The 5,853-nt window shown below is 40.6% G+C and overlaps 1 pseudogene; it reads left to right on the forward strand.

The window, feature by feature from the left end:
- The first annotated feature begins 1,702 nt into the window (after positions 1-1,702).
- LOC140927093 (uncharacterized) lies at positions 1,703-3,345 on the forward strand (annotated as a pseudogene).
- The last annotated feature ends 2,508 nt before the right edge of the window (positions 3,346-5,853 follow it).

Below are 5,853 nucleotides of genomic sequence, written 5' to 3' on the forward strand. Positions count from 1 at the left end.
GTAATGAGTTTGGGCCGCCTGTGTTTAGAATTGCAATTTTGCAGTCGCAAAAAGCTATAGCTCTGGAAACTTCGATCGAAAATCTCTAATCGAACATTTCCATTTGATAACTAACACCTGAAAGTTTGGAGACTCGATTGTCTAACGTGCAACGTGTTTGATTACCCTGTGAACAGAGTCTCTTAACCTCTCTTCGATCTTGTACGCTTAGATATTGCGTATTCTCAATGTATTACGACTATTAGGGACATTAAGTCTTCGTAAACGAGCTTTATGTATGGGATAAACTATAGTGATTAAGCTATTGTAATGTAAATACAGTGAAACCTGTATTAAGCGGACACCCTCGGGGAATGCTGTAGTGTCCGCTTAATACAGGGTGTCCGCCTAATACAGGTTTCAATAGATAACGTCATATGAGATGTCAAATGCTATTCAAATGAACAGTGGAAATGTTAAGAATACTCCCAGAGACTTTGACGATATACGTTTGCATTAATTTCTTTATCAAAGTGGACCGATTGGTCATAGTACCATAAACATAGATTGCAACTCAAATTTGAAGAAATCAGATGAGTGAAACAAGCTCTATACAAACAAAACGAAATAGAAAAAAAAATACTGTACTATGGAACTGATCAAATAAGTTCGTCAAGTAACGTTTTTTAATGTAAAAGTCGAAAAAGTTGTGGGTGGCAATTCGAGGTAATCTTTCGCATTTCCGGTGTCTGGCATGTTGGGTAGTGGAATTTGGTGACAAGTGTCCGTTTAATACAGGTTGGTAACAATAGAAATGACTATTTCACGTACTTTTTAGGTGTCCGCGTCCGCTTAATAGAGGTGTCCGCTTAATAACGGTTTCATTTAAAGTAAATAAGGGAAATAAATTTTGGGACTTCGTCTACTGTCCGCTTAATAGAGGGTGTCCGCTTAATACGGTGTCCGCTTAATACAGGTTTCACTGTATAATGACATTAATGATTGTCGATTGACTTACCAAACACTATTCTTAAGCTTCTGCAGGCTTCTCTCTTCCCTTTTCACTTTACATCTAATATAAATTTGTTTTTCTCTCCAAAATTCTTGCCGCCTTTCCCCTCCTCGTAAAAAAACGCAACACAATCCACAATTGCTTCTTCCGTTGCTGGCGCGGGAGGTACGTTGGAAGCCATAGCTCGCAAACTGACCAAATGGTCGCCCTGGTCTGCGAGTTCAAAGTCTCGCCGGGCGTCAATGGAGACGCTTGATCCCCTACCATGACATTTATTTTGTCACGCATTCCTCTAAATAACTTTGGCGTTTCGCGGCTATTCGACCCCCGAAGTGGTGCTCAAAACGACAGAAACCGGAACCCAAAATAGGACAAAATGGGAAAAACCAAAAACCGCTAGTATTTTTCACGAAAACCGAAAACCAGATGCTAAAAAACGAAAAATCCGGAAACCGCAATGACCACCAAAACCGAAAAACCGATGTCTTTTGCAACAAAAACCGCAAAACCGTAAATCCCAATGCCCCCTCAGTAATGTGGGAGCTCCGCGTAAGGTGTTTCCTTATTGGTCGCAGAAAACAATAACACATCATTCTTTATCATTACTTCTTCATTGTTTCACAGTAGGAGAGCTGCTACATCCGTTTTCTACTCCTAATTATTCCGCATAAATTACGAAGTTTCCGGGTGTTCTATTTACAAGCTCTTCTAGCCAAAATGCAGTGAGACACTGCTACTACTGACAAAGGAAAATGAGTAGCGTTCCACTAATAGAAGCATTTGGCCGCATTGTGTATGGTTTTACACGAGGATTAACCGAGCACTACAATCCAGAGGAACCCGAATACACAGCAGAGATTTTAGGCTACCATCCTCTGGAAAGCACGGGGCGAGAATGGTATTATAAACCTGTGAAAGAACTAATTTATCAAGAATACGGTGAAAATAGATCATCACCACCGTCATTCAATCACAACATAAGGATTATAAATGCGAGTTCTACACAGGAGCACGATGAACTGCAGCAAAACGATGATACAGAGACAGCAATGGCTTGGAAGAAGTTAAGACCATCTATTCGTCACACTATTTGTGACTCAATGTATATTGGATCTTTGATCTCACTTCTGGCCGCCATTAGCATTGGTACCATATACATCGCACTAGCTTTCCTGATTTATAAAACAGTGATGAATTGTGAATACCAAAAGGAAAAAATGACTTCGCGCCAACAGTGGATGAGGACTATTGCCGATGTGGTCAGTTGTGCTCTGATTTACTTCTCTCCGGTTTTGAATTTACTATTCTTGTTTCGCTCGTTTCAGCTGAAAGGACTTAAACGGAAACTACTCCAGACTTGTCTCATTATATACTGTCTGGATTCACTTTACCGCGTAACACTGCAACTTATGGGAAAGTCTTTTTTCACAGTTTCTGTCTTGTACGTTGTTCCAGTTTATACTCTTTGGGTATTCAGTTCAATGTTGCAGTTTTATCTTGTGGCACGTCACTTTTTAAATCGATCAAAACAAAAACGACTACTCCTGCTTTGTTAAATGTCTGCTTCTACTATTTGCTGTGTTATTTTGGGTTTTTGCATGAAGTACTTCATTTACCGAGCTTACAACAAAGAAAAGAAAGAAGAAAGAAAGCTGGTTATTGCCCTTTTTTCTCCTCTTGCTGGGCTGGTAGTAAAGGCCGCTTCACGAATTTGTGTTCAGCGTCTATGGAACATCACGCATCCGGGATATTCGTACGTACTTTTAGCACCTTTGTATTTTGTGTCAGCGATAATGGTCCGTGGTTTACAAGCGGAACTTAACAGTCTACAATCCATCGCAATTCTTGGAATAATTCACGGTGCTTCAGAAGTCGTAGAACGAAGTACCATAGTTGTGATTGATTACGTTTGTCATTCGCTTCGGACAAGAAAGGCATCTCCATGGGGAAGTTTTCGAACACCTCGCCGAGAAAGACTTGTGGCCGATGTAGCTATCATGAGTATGTTGTACGAATCAACCGCTATAGTTGCTGTCAATGGCTCCCTCTACATGTACCAACTGATCTTTCTAGAAACGACTGCTGTCACAAGCATAATTCAAGAGTTTGCCATCTCCACTTCAGTCATGCTGGTAATAGAATGGTTTTTCATCAGCGTTTCTCTAGCGATTGAGACTCGATATCAGAACATGGCTGTAATGGCTGTATGGCGTTTTCAGTGGAAACGACATACTTTAGTAGCAATCTTGAATGTATTGTTTATGGGCGTATGGGTCATCGTGAATCTCTTAGATGTCGTACACGGACACTTTGTAGGCGAACCCTTAAAACAGTGCAAAATGCCTTTTTCCTAATAATGATATCTCTTTTTTCTGTAAAGTAATGGACAACTTGAAATAAAAAAAAGGACAAAGGAACCGTTCGTGGAACACCGAGTTGTAATGACAAATTTGTATTAAGTGTGAGGCAATCTTAGAGAGATGAGCAGGGAGAACTTTGGGTGTTAGTTTTACAGAGCTGTCTGTCTTATAGAGGTATCCGTTAAGAGAGAGTCGATTGTAGCGTCTAGTGACCTGAAGAGAAACCGTTGTCAAGGAAGCTATGGTAGTTTTTTTAACACATTCAGGCCGTTCATCAGTAGAAAAGTGAAGATTCCATCTTGATTAGCCTGAAATTCATCCGATTGCTTCGAGTCGTTTTCTCTTCTGAGGGAGTAATAACGACCCGAAGTAATCGGATGAAATTCAGGCTACATCTTGATATGCTTGAATCCGTAGGTACAAAGTTTAACGAATTCAAATTGAAGTGGCTGAGCAATTAGCCAATTATTAACAAATAACTTTTTATTGGCAAAATAATTAACAGTTAATGAATGAGGCTGAGTATCTTATGAAGAATTATGGAGATCGAGGAGGGTGTTATCTGTCGAGGCCGTAGGCCGAGGCGGATAACACCCTCCGAGATCTCCATAATTCTTCATATGATACGAAAGCCGAATTCAATAACTGTTTTATTATTCATTCAAAATAATTCCTAGTTTAAAAACATAGCTAAAACATGCTTACCTCTATCGATCCATCGATGTTCAGTTCATCTTCGATAGTGTACGTTTCGGTTTGTCCAGCTCCACAAATATTCTCCAAATAGCAGATGTCGCCCTTCGAGTTGTCTTCTTGCTGTTCTTGCCATGTTTTTAGCCATTTTTTCGCCTAGTTATTACTCTTGAAACGAGTGAAATGTCCGCCATTTTTTCAAATTCACAACCAAAACAACTCAACCTCGTACCCAGGTCTTCTCGGTTAACGGTGCCTTAACCTACGAAAACGCTGCATTTTTGACGTCATTTCCTCGTTAAAGTCAAATTTCTTCCAAATTTGGTCATCAGTAACTGGTTATGGTGAATTAAACATGTGCTTTTAGCCAATCAGAATCGGGGAAATATTTTGAATGAATAATAACTAACTGTTAAAACCTGGTACAACCCATTTCGGTTAAAAACAATAACATCATTAAACGTAGTTGAAATTATGCTCAGTGTCTTATTTTTATGTGAGTTTTGAACTTTGATTAAAAGGCTTGAGTCTCGAGTGTCCAACAAAACCGAGCTCTAAAGCCCCGTGCAAAAGGAAGTAACATTGTTGAATGTCACATGTTTAGTCCGTTTGCACACCCTGTTGCATGTTGATGCAAGTTATTGGGAGTTGTTGCGCAAAGGTTGAAACCGGTCCAACTTTGAGCCAACAACTACCAACATTTATTTTGTTCAGTGATCGCAGAATGGTAGCGCAACAATGTTGGATCCAGTTGCACAGTTCCTCGAACATTGTTGGGGCGAGGGAGGTGCTTTACACAAGGTCTCCTTGGAGTTCACTAAGTTTTATGGGTTGCGTTCTTCCCACGATGCAGTGCAGATCCCAACATTGTTGGAAGTTGTTACATCCGTTTGCACACCACTACCAAAACGGACGCAACAACTCCCAACATGGTTGGACGGTAGACCATGATCATGGGCTCCTCAGGTAGCTTAATAAACGTAACACTGCAACTTATGGGAAAGCCTTTTTTCACAGTTTCTGTCTTGTACGTTGTTCCAGTTTATACTCTTTGGATATGCAGTTCAATGTTGCAGTTTTATCTCGTGGCACGTCACTTTTTAAATCGATCAAAACAAAAACGACTACTCCTGCTTGGCAAAATGTCTGCTTCTACTATTTGCTGTGTTATTTTGGGTTTTTGCATGAAGTACTTCATTTACCGAGCTTACAACAAAGAAAAGAAAGAAGAAAGAAAGCTGGTTATTGCCCTTTTTTCTCCTCTTGCTGGGCTGGTAGTAAAGGCCGCTTCACGAATTTGTGTTCAGCGTCTTTGGAACATCACGCATCCGGGATATTCGTACGTACTTTTAGCACCTTTGTATTTTGTGTCAGCGATAATGGTCCGTGGTTTACAAGCGGAACTTAACAGCCTCCAATCCATCGCAATTCTTGGAATAATTCACGGTGCTGCAGAAGTCGTAGAACGAAGCACCATAGTTGTGACTGATCACGTTTGTCATTCGCTTCGGACAAGAAAGGCATCTCCATGGGGAAGTTTTCGAACTCCTCGCCGAGAAAGGCTTGTGGCCGATGTAGCTATCATGAGTATGTTGTACGAATCAACCGCTATAGTTGCTGTCAATGGCTCCCTCTACATGTACCAACTGATCTTTCTAGAAACGACTGCTGTCACAAGCATAATTCAAGAGTTTGCCCTTTCCACTTCAGTCATGCTGGTAATAGAATGGTTTTTCATCAGCGTTTCTCTAGCGATTGAGACTCGATATCAGAACATGGCTGTTATGGCTGTATGGCGTTGTCAATGGA

The sequence above is a fragment of the Porites lutea genome, chromosome 2 (genome assembly GCF_958299795.1).
Source record: "Porites lutea chromosome 2, jaPorLute2.1, whole genome shotgun sequence".
Taxonomy (NCBI): domain Eukaryota; kingdom Metazoa; phylum Cnidaria; class Anthozoa; order Scleractinia; family Poritidae; genus Porites; species Porites lutea.